This window comes from Octopus sinensis, linkage group LG13 (assembly GCF_006345805.1).
Source record: "Octopus sinensis linkage group LG13, ASM634580v1, whole genome shotgun sequence".
NCBI lineage: Eukaryota > Metazoa > Mollusca > Cephalopoda > Octopoda > Octopodidae > Octopus > Octopus sinensis.
The window spans coordinates 8,469,094-8,484,490 of record NC_043009.1 but is presented as its reverse complement, the minus strand read 5'-3'; positions in this window follow the sequence as shown (position 1 = coordinate 8,484,490).

The following is a 15,397-nucleotide window of genomic DNA, read 5'->3' as shown; positions in this document are numbered from 1 at the left end:
ACTTTCTGGATTTCACAGTAGGTGTCAATCAATTAACTACATCTCCCTTTTCCTGCATAAATTATCATTATTGCATCATTAAAAACGGTCCCAAGTAGAAACCATGTTAAAGTAGACATTGGAGCACAGCACAGTCCCCTGGTTCATCAGCCCCTGTTAAATAGTCCAACCTGTGTCACCATGGGAAACAGATGTTAAACAATGATGATGATTGTGAAGATGGTGGTGATGTTCAAAAGAAATCAAAGAGTTGGCAAAAGTAATTAGATATTTATGGCAGTAAATTTTGCCTTATGAGATATATAACATAGGGGAACCATATTGTAAGTTTGGAGTTTAAATCCATTCCAAGCATTTTGTCATCAACTCAGTCAGTCAGTGGCTCTTAATAGCATGCACCTTATTTTACTCATCTGTTTGCAGAATATGTACCAAAATTGCCAAGGAATGTTAATGAATATAGATTAGCATCTTATTCTGAAGAAATTTATCCCTTGTCCACTTTACACACACACAAACCCAAATGACTTGCACCATGAAAAGAGAGAGAAAGCTAAACATTTGTTTTAGTATTTATTTGGACTGCTCTTCAGAACTTGTTGGCCTTGTACCATCTCCTCTCAAGCACTCCCAGCTCTCTTGTCTCCTATACAGTGTCTGCCTATGCCCCAGATTCTGCACTATCATCATCATCATCGTTTAACATCTGCTTTCCATGCTAGCATGGGTTGGACAATTTGACTGAGGACTGGCAAACCAGATGGCTGCACCAGGCTCCAGTCTTGATCTGGCAGAGTTTCTACAGCTGGATGCCCTTCCTAACGCCAACCACTCTGAGAGTGTAGTGGGTGCTTAACTACCTAATCCTTATTCCTCAGAACATTATCTCTCTGGAATTTTATCCTTGCCATTTTTTTACCTCCCCAGCTACCAATTTGAAACTGTTCAGAAGGAACATAACAATATTTGTCTTATCACCCCTGGAGGGTATAAACAGTTTTTTTTTTTAAAAAAAGCAAAGAAAAAATTTCTTTTATTTCCTATTTGATTTCAAACCATATCAGGTTCTGCTTCTAGCTGCCCCTAGGATTAATACGATTAAGTACCAGTAATATATTGATTTCAAATTTTGGCACAAGGCCAGCAATTTTAGAGGAGGGTGCTAGTCGATTACATTAACCCCAGTACTCAACTGGTACTTATTTTATCGACCCTGAAAGTATGAAAGCAAAGTCAACCTCGGTGGAATTTGAACCCAGAACATAAAGATGGATGAAATGCCACTCAACATTTTGCTTGGCTTGCTAATGATTCTGCCACCTTGCAACCTTAAAGTACCAGTAATACATTGGTTCCAAATTTTGGCACAAGGCCAGCAATTGCAGTGGAGGATGCTAGTTGATTATATTGCCTCCAGTACACAACTGGTACTTATTTTATTGACTCCAAAAGATGAAAAGCAGTGAACCTTGGTGGAATTTGAACTCAGAATGTAGAGACAGATGAAATGCCGCTTAGCATTTTTACCCAACTTGCTAATGATTCTGCCAGTTAGCTGCTTTAAAGTACCTGTAATATATTAGGATTGATTAAATTGATTTGGATCTATCTCTTTACTCTACAAAAATTTGGTCAAGTGCCAATGCAAGGAGTCAATATTATTAAGATTCAGAGTCAACAAGCGAAGTATTGATATTAGCTTGTAGCAGCAATTAACGATAGTGTAAGGTCAATGATGTATTTTTGTTTTTTCCCCCTCATCAGTTCTAGGCAGAGAAAAAAAGTATTATCATAGAAATAACATTAGCAAAAACGACCAAAAATGGTTTTTATAGTCTATAATTATAGATGAATGAGTCAATGGGTTGGTAAGGGTATCTGTTGTATGTACTTTGCTGAGTAAGTCATTTATTATATTTTATTTTTTTTATATAAGCATCCACCCAGAGATGCAACACAACGAGGTAGTGGGGTGGCAAAGGGGTTATGAGTGAAGAGTGTATTAGGGGATTTATGTGAAAGGAAGAAAATAGAAGGAACAAAAATGAAAGCAATCTTCATTATGTTTGATGGAAAATTGAATTGTCAATAAGAGCATTAATAAAGATGAAAAGAATGGAGTAATTCTGGTATTATAGTGAGTTTTACAAAGAAAGACATAATCATTGTTAAAGAGAGAGAGAGAGAGAGAGAGAGAGAGGAGAGAAAGAAAGGAGGAGTGGAGAGAGAGAGAGAGAAGAAAGAAGAGGAAAATCCTATTCTTCCTGGTCAGTTTGACCAATAACTAATTTTGGATCCCTTTCATCTGATGTGCAAGTGCATGTATGTACATTTGTGTGTATATATATATATATTTATGTGAATGTGTGTGTGTGTGTGTGCATGCATGAATGTGTTGTATGTGCATGTAAGTATGCTTGCACATTCACCTGCGTATGTGTTTGTGTGTGTGTGCGTGTGTATACGCATACATACATGTATATCTTTTTATTTCACAACTAGTGGTGGTGGTGGTGATAAACTTTAGAAAGTAAACCTTACAAAAATCTTAGGATCGTTGTTACAGGAATTCCATATTTAAGAAAGGATCAACACTATCATCATCATCATCGTCATCATCATCATCATTATTTTATGCTTGTTTTCTCCATGCTTGCATGAGTCGGCCAGGTATTTTTAATATCAAAATATCCATTTTTTTCCCCCTCTTTTTATAAACCATTTTTCAGCATGATTGGAACGATTCTGTAAATACACATATCTGCATGAATTACAGTTGGATTTCACTTCCTTACATATATCACCCAATCAACTGTGAAGTAGGAGGTGCTACTTATATTTCTGCTCGATCAGGGTTGACCTGGAGCTAATTAACAACAGCAGGATCCTATGATCTTTGAATCGCTTGACTAGCACCTTAAATAATTAATTCTATAAGCTCAAAATAAACTTTCCCAGAGAGAAGATTAGCTTCCATCATTTATGCCTTTTGAGAGATTTTCTAAAGAAGAGAATATTAAATCTGTGGTTGTTGTACAAGCACAGGCCAGCTCGCAGACCAACCATCAAAGGATGTTCCAATCATGACCATTCTGCCTCGAATTCAAATACAGCATATTTGAGACTACAGTGTCCAGTGTGTCCTTTTTTTTCGTTAAAATAGTAAGGAGAGTGTTGATTTCAGGAAGATTTGGCTGCTATTTCTAACATTTCTAGTGATACATAGAAGCTCTCACATTAGCTTAATTGTATCTGAGCTTCGTATCGGAAATTGGTATAAATCATTAGCATTGGACAAATCTCTCTGTCTCTGTCTCTCTCTCTCTCACTCTTTCTTTATATATATATATATATGTGTGTGTGTGTACATATATATGTAGATGAGTGCAATCTAGGAACCGAGTGTAGGAGTTAGTTGGCTTTGAGCAATAGCCATCTAGTATACAAAAACAAAAAGTGGAGAGTATATGATAAAATAAAAATCTATTAAGATCGTAAGTTATACATTTTTTCCCATATTGAGGAATTTCGATAAGTTGATTGTTTCCATACAACACATCATTTAACAACTAATGCTGCTACGAAGCGAATATAAGTGACTCATTGTTTGTTTATACCTTGTGGCAATGCAAACTTCATGGTGGTAATTTTGGCCAGATGACCAGCTACACTGAGGAGAGGTCATCACATAAGATCTCTGTAATGAACTTCAGCTAGTTGAGAAACATATGCAACCTATGTTTGACCTATTCCACTCATATCATGGACTCTTCCTTTGTTAGATGATGCATGAGGATTCTGCAATTTCAACCACACAGATGATTTGTTTATAGTGATCAAATGTCTGTGTTCACATAAGCTCATTTCCCTCCATCAAATCGACATTACCTGTACAGGAAGGTGCACAACATACCACGTGTGAAATGATGAAATGATTGCAGAGCAACTTGAAATGAAGTGTTTTGCTCAAGAACAAAATGCTACGCCCGGTCTAGAAATTGAAACCATGATCTCACAATCATGAATGCAACACTCTAACCACCAAGCCATGCACCTTCACTCCTTATATATATATACATTCACACACACATATATATATATAATTGATGGACTCTCTCATCAAAGATGATGTATGAGTGTTCAGCTTTTGCTGGATGACCTGCACAAATGATTTGTTTATAGGTGCAGGAGTGGCTGTGTGGTAAGTAGCTTGCTTACCATTCACATGGTTCCGGGTTCAGTCCCACTGCATGGCACCTTGAGCAAGTGTCTTCTACTATAGCCTTGGGTCGGCCAAAGCCTTGTGAGTGGATTTGGTAGACAGAAACTGAATGAAGCCCGTCGTATATATGTATATATGTGTGTGTGTGTGTTTGTCCCCTCAATATCGCTTGACAACTGATACTGGTGTGTTTACGTCCTCTGTAACTTAGCGGTTCAGCAAGAGAGACCGATAGAATAAGTACTAGGCTTACAAAGAATAAGTTCTGGAATCGATTTGCTCGACTAAAGGCGGTGCTCCAGCACGGCCGGTCAAATGACTGAAACAAGTAAAAGAGAAAGAGAGAGAAAGAGAGTGACCAAATGTATGTGCTGTACATTAGCTCACTCCCCCCATCAAATTGATGTTGCATGATCAGGTGCACAGTGTATCACAAGTCAGGTGTCAAAGTGATCACGTAGATCCAACGTAGGTCATATCAGCATCTGTATATATAAAAAAAATCAACAGAATGAGATAAAAATCCAAGGCTGTGAAAGATTTCAGAACATTTATAAATAGAAGTCCTTACAGCTGTTTCCGGGATATTTTATATATCCCCTAATCGGAGACGGTGTGAGAAAATGGTTAAGCAATAGTTATTCTAGATAAGATATGAAATATCTCATGTCTATTTTCATTCCTCCACTTCACTCTCTATTTCATATCCTATCTGGAATAACTATTGCATAACCATTGTCTCTGATGAAGAGATATATAAAATATCCCGGAAACAGCTGTAAGACCTTCTGTTTACCAATGTTCTGAAATCTTTCACACCCTTGGATTTTTATCTCATTCTGTTAAATTTATATATATATATATATATATATATATATACAAATTGAGGGCCGAAACAGCTGTAAGATGTAATCTATACTTATATTTATATTTACCTATATTTATATTCTCTTTTATATATATTCTACTTATACAACATTACTCTTTTATGTACACATTTTTATGTACATTCCTTTATGTACACTGATTTGTTCTGCTTTTTATATTTAACCCTACAGTCTCTTATGTGGTGGTTTAATAAAGTATGTGATTGAGTATTATCTGGTAATTGATATTTGATTTCGATGTATTTCTCCATTTTCTTATCTTGTATATATATATATATATATATATATATATATATCATCATCATCATCATTTACTGTCCACATTCCATGCCAGCATGGGTTGGATGGTGTGACAAGATCTAATGGGACCAAGCACTGCATCATGTCCCATGTTTTCTACAGCTGGACGCCCTTTCTATTGACAACTATTTTACAGCATGGGCTTGGTGCTTTTTACATACCACCAACACACACACACACACACACACACATTCTTAGTTAATGTTTTTCTCTTTTACTACTCAAGGTTTCCTGCTATGTCTGATCCTGTCATGTACATCTTTTTTTTTGTTTTTATTTTCACCTGAAGGACAGACGGCACATAGCAACAGAATGAATCACTAACTTGATACAAATTAACTCCTAAATCTATTGAGTACTCTTTCTCCTGTTTGTACATCTCAAAACATTTACACACACACACACACACGCACACACTGCGGTTTAAAATCAGAGAAATCAATTAATAATGTAAATATTTTACCGACACGTATATAGAAATGCAAACACCAATGAAAGGTAAATAAGGTTGGATTGTCATTATAAAATATTTGTACAGACATACAAACAGTATATGGTAATTTGGTAAGGAACCAATTTTTACATAGAATCCACCCCCACTCACCCCCACCCACCCTCGTCCCATCCACAGAGTAAATACACAAAAGACACATTTAATAATACATATACTTGTTTAATCAGTTTAAAAGAAACAAATATAATTTAGGAAACTGCTTTGTCATTTTATTATACAATTATCATAAGAGATAACATTAGTCATTACTAAAGATATACTCATAAACGAGCATGCTCACACTCACAAACACATACACACAGACACACACACACATGGTCTTAGATACATACTTAAAACACTATGATGTTGTTTAGCCCTAGGCTACTTGACCAACCCTATGATAAAGGTATTTCAGCCATTAACCATCCTGTTTTTTTTTTATAGGATTATTTATGTCTACATCATTTAACGTATCCTGTTCTTTTTCAAGACAATGAGATGATGTGATTTATGGGGTATTTGGCAGCTATTTCTGGTAGATTGTATGACCATGCAGAGCTTCCCTCATTGGCTCATTAGATGCTATATAAATAGCTGGCAATTTTACAGGAAATATTTTCGTTTTTGCATATATCCTAATGGAGCCATGCAGCACAAATTCTAATATCAATTAAACCAGAAATACAACAGTTTTCTAGACATGTATATGTGCATACAGGTATGGCTGCATGGTTAAAAAATTTTAATTCTCATGGCTCTGGGTTTGATCCCACTTTGCAGCATCCTGGTCAAGTGTCTTTTATAATAAATAGCCTCAGGTTTGATGAATGCATTGTGAATGAAATTTTGTAGACAGAAGCTGTACAGAAATCTGTCGTTTTTGTATCTGCATGTGCATGTGTGTGTTGAGGATGTGTTATTGACAAAAGATGTAAAACAATAGTGAGAAAAGAGACAACAAGCAGTTTTTGGAATAAAAATAGCTAGTGTGTTATTTGTTCTGTCTGGGTTGCACAGACAATTGCTTGTCACTTTCACCATTAGAAATACTGTGAACTAGCAATTGCTCCATTGGAAACCTGTAATCAACAACATTAATGATCACCAAAATGTGATATAAATATAAAAAAAAAAAAAAAACAACAACAACAATAATATATTTATACAAAAATTAGATTCAATGTTAACAAGTACTGTGTAAGAATGATGTTGATGTTGTTGTCAGGATACAAAATTGGCAGAGAAGATATAGTGATAGATTTCTTAACAGTTTTTTTGCATTTTTCTGTACACTGAGTCTGGGTTCAAGTTTCATCAGGGTCACTTAGCTTTTCATCCTCTCAAGGTTAATAAATTAATCCTTTAGCATTCACGTTATTCTTTCAAAAGTAATGCATCTTATTCACATGTACTTAGGTGAATTAATTATAGGCCTAGGAGTGGCTGTGTGGTAAGTAGCTTGCTTGCGAAACACATGGTTCCGGGTTCAGTCCCACTGCATGGCACCTTGGGCAAGTGCCTTCTACTATAGCCTTGGGCCAACCAAAGCCTTGTGAGTGGATTTGGTAGACGGAAACTAAAAGAAGCCTGTCGTATATATATGTATGTATATATATATGTGTGTGTGTGTGTTTGTATGTCTGTGTTTGTCCCCCCAACATCACTTGACAACCGATGCTGGTGTGTTTATGTCGCTGTAACTTAGCACTTCGGCAAAAGAATAAGTACTAGGCTTACAAAGAATAAGTCCTGGGGTCAATTTACTCGACTAAAGGCAGCGCTCCAGCATGGCCACAGTCAAATGACTGAAACAAGTAAAAGAGTAAAAGAGTTATGAAATTTTATTGAGATGATTGTTAGTTTTTAGAATACCATTGTAGGATAAGTGTGAGAGGCCACATTTGGTCAGTTTAAGTATAAAACAGGTAGAATATTTTGGCCAGAGATAGCTGGTTTAAATGCTAAAAAGTTAAATTAGTCATTTTATCAGTCAATTCAATTGACCATGCCCCTCTACCTCTAAGTTTTGTGTACAAAAACAGTGGAAGATTTAGAAGATATATTTGCCACTGGGTAAGATATATAGCAGTGAAATTTCCTTGGAATTACAACATACTACCTTAAAAATAGAAGGCTACATTGGTTAGCACTTTCCAAGGTAAACTATGTCTGGAAAAAATACCAAGGCACAGGTTTTGCTGTGCGGTTAAAGAACAGTTCCATAGTGTGGCACGTTGGGCAAGTGTCTTCTATCATTGCACCTGACCAACCAATACCACAGGAGGAAATTTGGTAAATGGAAATGGTGTGGAAGCTCATCTTACAGAGATATATGCATGTATGTATGTATGTATGTGTGTGTATGTCTTTATATTTGTGTTTGTTACCTCCCACCGTCCAACAACTGGTGTTGGTTTGTTTACATCCCTTTAGCTTAGCAGTTAAGGAAAAGAGACCAACAGAATAAGCCACCAGACTTAAAAAATAAATACTGGGGTCGATATGTTCAACTAAACCCTTCAAGGCAGTGCCCCAGCATGGTCACAGTTCAATGACTGAAACAAGTAAAAAAACAAATGGTAATGATAAAAGGTTGATTGGTTTTTGATGATCCGTTGCTTGATCAGAGCCAACAAGTTTATGCATTTGTTTGTTCCTGTGCATTTATTATTGGACTAAAATGCAGTCCAATAACTAGTTTAGTCCTTTTTTAGTCGGCTTGTTAATCATCATCATCATTGTTCGACCGTGGTCGAGACAATGGAATTTACTATGCTACGCCAGACTTCACGGTCCATCATGGCATTACGGAGGTCCTGTTGCTGGATGCCTGTATCCCTGGAGATTACATCAGGGTAGGAGAGTGTGCGCCCTCTGGTATCATGAGCAGATGGCTTCCAAAGGAGAAGAGGAGAAATTGCCTCGTTTTCAGCTTTACAACAATGTCCACAGGAGATGATACAGGTGGTAGTTTTCCATATATTTGTACTATTGTTGGATGACGCTTCCATGAGAGATTTTGAGCTCTCATAAGGAGGCGAGTGTAAGTTCCATCCAACCGCCTCTCAAGCTTCTTTGATAATGTCCAGGTTTCTGAGCCATATAGAATTGGTTCAACTGTGGCTTTGAAGATTTTAAGTTTGAAACCTCTACTTAGATTTTATGACCAGATCTTATGTATATCATTACAGGCTGACCAGGCTAGTTAAACTTTGCTGGCATCGTCTCCACCTTTCATCCTCTTGGGTTGGTAAAAATATGCACAAGTAATAAATACCAGTAATAAAATGAGGAAGACTTATGCAATCAATCAAGTACATCATACGGAGGTTAAGAAAGTAAAATAGAAAATAAAGTAATGTAGGACAAGTACACACACACACACACACACACTTGCACAAACATTTAGACACATAAAATCACATAAACGCGATGTTTACACAAATATGTACATATACATGCAGACAGGCATACTAAGATTCTACACACACACACACGCAAAACACGGCCATACAGAAGAACATACACAAGCACACACACACAAAAATGCAAACTTACACATACATGCATGCATGTTGAAATGTATACACAGGCACATAGAAGCATACACACAACCATCTACTCATAAAAAGAAACATCAACTACATTGATTTTAGCGAGTCCCAGAAGACGTGGACTTGTGTAGGCCATGGTCACAAACCCTCATCTGCTAGATCAAGCCAGTAAAGAAAAACAAAAGTAAAAGAAAGCAACACGCATAACACATACAAAAAAAATAACTACTTAGAGCCATTTATGAAAGAAAAACCCACTCCACCCCTATGAGATATTATCAGACGGATGACATCCTATAAATATGGGAAGTGAAATATTGAAGATGAACACATGCATTCATCTCCTCTCTCTCTTCCGCCTCCCCCCTTGAGAGAGAAGTAGGATGGTGGGGGGATAGATAGATAGATAAATAGAGAGAGAGAGAGAGAGGTAGATAGATAGAGAGAGATAAATAGATAGGTAGATAGAGAGAGAGAGAGAGAAAGAGAAAGAGAGATAGATAGATAGATAGAGATAGGTAGATAGATAGATAGATAGATAGATTGAGAGAGAGAGAGAGAGATAGGTAGATAGATAGATAGATAGATAGATAGATAGAGAGAGAGAGAGATAGAGACAGGCAGACAGACAGACAGATAGATTGAGAGAGAGAGAGAGACATGCAGAAAGAAGGAGTACTGGGAACAGGTAGGAAAAGTGAGAGTTGTTCCTTTTTTTGCTTTCTGATTTTAGAAATTATTTCCTAAAGGGAAGTGTAATTTTTTTTTTTTCCCCTTACCCCAGTTCACTGGTGAAATGGGTTGAGTGTTGTTTGTAGTGCTGTTATAGGTGGTAGGTAGATCCAACATGTAGAAAGTAGTTTGTTTTGAATGTATTCAAAGGTGGTGGTGGCAGTGGAAGGTGTGTGTGGGGTCAATGGTGGTGGTGGTGGTGTTAAGAGGGGCTCATGAGAAGAGGTAATTGGCAGTTTTGTGAAGGGTTCAATGGAGTAACTTAACTCTATGTCAGGCTCCTCGTTGACTTCTTTTGATAGAGACAACCCCAAAATAGTGGGTGGTGCAGTTGTTGTTTAGAATTAGAAACACTTATTTAATTGCTTGCTATCACCATACCTGTTTGTAGGCAGGATATAAAGGTGGTAGATGTAAGTGGAGGGGAGGGTGAGAGAGGACGGGGGGGGGGCGAAGAAGAGCAAGGCATGGTATAGAAATGATGTGAGAGAGAAAGAGAAGAGTAAGGAGAAAAAGATTAAGAGAGCAAAAAGAAAGAGAGTGAGTGATAGAGTAAGAATGAAAGAGAGATCGCAAGAAACAGAAAGAAAGATGGAGAGAGAGAGAGAGAGAGAGAGGGGAACAGTGTACAAAGAGAGTGAAAGGGATTTGAGAAGAGATATAGAGTAAGAGGAAGAGATGGAGGAAAAAAGAGTATCACAAAAGTGAAGACATGATAAAATAATGAAAAAGAAGGGAGTACTGGTGTTAGTAGATCAGACAGTCAAGCACGGGCTTTCTCAATAAATGGATAAATAGGTAATGATTGATGATGAGAGGTAAAAAGGCAAAGACAGACAGGTTTGCTAATTTGCAAGTGTTGCTGTTTAGCCCTCAGCCAGTTTTGATTGAGGAGACCCAAGACCAAAGGTGTTCCAGCTAGGATCATTTAGACAGCTATGTTGTCTAGATATGTCATTTCTGATTCAACACAACAAAGGTGTTATTTGAGGGAGATTTGGTTGCTACTTTTAGCCAGAGAAATAACTCTGTCAATGTTCCCTCACTAGCTAGAAATTGTCTCTGTAGTAAATTGATAGGTAAATGCAGGCAGGATTGGCTGGGGGTTCTTCAAAAATGGTAGTTGAGTCCTGTCTGACAATACAGCTATATTTATGATGTGAGGTGGTTGTTGGGGTGGAGATGATGTTATGCGAAGCCGATACATCAAATCTACATATAGTGGTAATAATGGTTAATGGCAGGCAATACATCAAAATCTGGTGTATAGTGATGATAGTGGGTAATAGAACCAGGCAATTGAGCCAAGATCCTCAAGTGATCAAAGATGAACTCGAAAGCAATGCAGGAATGTTTATCAGATTAAACAGGATGTTCAATCAGTCAAATTTATGTAAATAAGACTGACAGCACAAACATTCATTTCAAGGAAACACTTTTTTTTTTTTTCATTTTATGCCCCTGTCTCCATCTTTCCTTCCACCAGTGATAGGAATGTCTACAGTTTTCTGGGAGTTGATGAGAAAGTGGTAGTGGTATAGGGAATGATTTCATGTTTGAATGAACTCCTGGAATTAAAGAATATCAAGAAAAGAGTGGAGGAAGTGACGGTGATAATTATAATGATGATAATGATAACGATGATGTTGATGACAATTGATAGAGTTACATTTTATGGAATATATTATTTGGAGTTTTTGATTTCATGAACAGCGATCGATGTTTTATATATGCATTGGTGTCAGTGAATGACTGCACATGTTTATGTCATATCCAAGTGTGTGTGTGTGTGTGTGTGTGTGTTCATGTGTAAATATATCATAAATCTGACAGATGCCAACGTCTTCCTATGATTAGGTTCTCCCATGGCTATAAAAGATATCTTTTACTTTTCACTGGTTCCAAAAATAGGATTGAACCTATGCCGAGGCACTGTCCTGAAGGGTTCCAGTTGAACAGATTGCTCCCCCACAGTACTTATTTTTTAAGTTTGGTACTTATTCTGTCTCTTTTGCCAAACTGGAAAGTTAGGGGGATATAAACAAACCAACACTGGTTTCCAAGCAGTAGATGAGTAGGGTGGGTGGTACAAGCACAGACACAAAGACATACATATATGCACATACACACACACATATCATCATCATCATCATCGTTTACCGTCCGCTTTCCATGCTAGCATGGGTTGGACGATTTGACTGAGGACTGGTGAACCAGATGGCTGCACCAGGCTCCAATCTGATCTGGCAGAGTTTCTACAGCTGGATGCCCTTCCTAACACCAACCACTCTGAGAGTGTAGTGGGTGCTTTTACGTGCCGCTGGCACGAGGGCCAGTCAGGCATTACTGGCAATGGCCATGCTCAAATGGTGTTTTTCACGTACCACCTGCACAGGGGCTAGTCCAGCGGCACTGGCAACAACCTCACTTGAGTGTTTTTTCACATGCCACTGGCATGGACATATATATATATATATATATATATATATATATGATGGGCTTCCATATAATTTTTATCTACCAAATGGTTACCCGCTGAGCTACAGTGGAAGGTAGTGGGTAGCGAACTTCTTCACTACTTCAGGGAGTGATGACCCTGCCTGACACGAGTTCTGGGCTCAGCTGGCTCCGGCTGACAATACCCAGTATGGGCCCCTATCCAGGGTTACGGAAAGGAGACAACCTTCAAAGAAATCCGGAGCGGAGCCCCGAAGGCGGTTCAGTGTTCGACTCGACACTCTTCTGGCAGCTCCTGCAACCAAGCTGGTTCCAAACGTAATGCTCTGCACTCCTTTGGACTACATCAGCAAGGTCGAGAGAGGAAACCTGACGATTGGGCTACCCAGGACTTTCTTATCTCTAGCCCAGGCCTGCGCAAAACTGGAGAGGACACTTCAGTGCTGCTGTAAAAAGCTGCAGAAACAACACGGGAGGTAACAGTCACGAGTGATGAGTCCATGATAGGACTACACAGCCACAGCAGGAAATGTATCAGGAAATGAAATGTAAAAGCCGGACTAGACTATTTTATGCGCAACTCCATTGTCTCCCCGAGACAAAAAGGATGCCAACAACAACAGTGGAAGACACTCTGCTCAAGGTGCCATGCAGAGTGAGCTACTTAACTACACAGCCATATCTGGAATGAATGGAAGAGGCACGAACTCTGCAAGTTGCATTCACAGGCAACCTATCCATCTAAGATAACAGTGAATCACATCCCCACCACCACCACCACCACCAGCACCACATTCACATGCATACTCACAAATGCCATGTAAAGGGGATTCTCTTGTCCTTCTTGCAGACAACCACTTCTAGCGCTGATGGAAAGGAAAAAAATAATGTATGAAACCCAGGCTGTAAAGTGGTCAGTGATGGGAAGGGGATATCAACTGTAAAAACAGAGCAAAAAAAGAAGTCAAATTCCTACAAAGTTATCCTTATCCCTAAGGAGTTAAGAAAAGATTGCCACTCATTAAGAGGTCACACAGTATAATTAGAGCCAATTATATGACTTTGTGTCTATGCGAATTAAACAAAGAGTGGTTAAAAAGAACAGATCCTATACACTATACAGTCTGTGAGTGGTGATGAATGGGTCTCTTTCTCTCTCTGTATGCATAAGCAAGAGGGGAGAGTGAGAGAGAAGGGTAATAAATCATTGACTGTTATAACTTAGAGACATCATCAGCACACACACACACACATTTTAATTAAAATTTTTGCAGAAGATGAGCAAGTTCTGGGGATGAGTTTAAGTCAAATTACATTGACCTCAGTGTTTAACTGGTATCTATTTTATTGACCCTGAAAGGATGAAAGGCAAAGTCGAACTTGGTGGAATTTGAACTTAGATCATCAAGATGAATGAAATGCCACTAAGCATTTTGCCTGGCATGCTAATGATTCTGCCAGCTTGCCACCCTGCACACACACACACACACACACACACACACACACACACACGCACACGCACACACACACACATACACATACATTAACACTAATTCCCTTTTAGCTTTACTTCCAACTCTCCACATTCATGACTGGTGCTGTCCCTTTTTCATTTGCTTAGGAGGAAGTCTCACTATATTTTTCGTTTTGTTTCACTCTGTTTTGTAATTTTCATGCCCAAATATCATAAGACTGCATCTCTCCTAGCTCTAATGATACTAATTCTGCTGGATGGAACAATATTGAGTAAATGTCAAAATCACATTTGATGTCCAGTCAACAGCTGACAAAGGAACTTTCAGTGTTTATGGCCATTTGTTTTTACCTTTTCTCTATATTTTTACCTTGTCTCATTTCTTGCCCCATTATACAAAACACATTCTTATGGTGAAGCCCTTTGCAATGAGCATGAGAGCTAATGTTTATAACTGGTTGAACATTTTCATTCTTGGCCGAAAAGTGGTAGTTACAATACTAGAACAACATTCAACACCCATTCTAGTGTCCTGTTGAGATCTGTCCTTAAACCTCTGCTCTTTGCTGTATGTATTAATGACAGAGATGCCAACTTAGCAACTAAAGCATGTTACAGTATTAAAATACATAGATGACATTAAACTGTATTTTAAGATAAAAGAATGGATCCTATACACTAAAGATCTTTCCTGCAATCTAGGCATAATATAGCAATGTATTACTGACAGACAACTCAAGCTGACTGTAGACAAGTGCATCACTATACATTTGAAGAGGAAAACCTAGAATTTACCTTTTCACAACAGCAACCTTGAGAAGTTTGCCAGTGAACATGACCTAGGTTTTATTGTCAACAATAATCTGTGTTGAACAAACCACATTTCTAAAATCATCAAAAGGCTGAAGGTGTCTTACCAGCATTCAGACTCTGACTTCACTGGTTATCTATTTGAAGTTGTTTATTGCTATGAAATGTCCACATTTACAGTTTACGTCTCCAGTCTGGAATTCCATCATGTCCAGAATATCAGTTTGCTGGAAGCTGTCCAGAGAAGTGCAATCAAATGAATACCTTCCACTAAACACCATGCATTTCTTTAAGATCTTGTTTCTCTGAGTATCATCACATTAAAGTACTAACATCTAGTGACTGATTTGGTAAAAGCCAATAAGATTATCCATCAGCTTTTAAAGAACAGCTTTGGCCACTTTTTGGAATTCAATATCTCTGCCATCCACAGACACACTTATAAAATCAAAAAATAGAGAACCA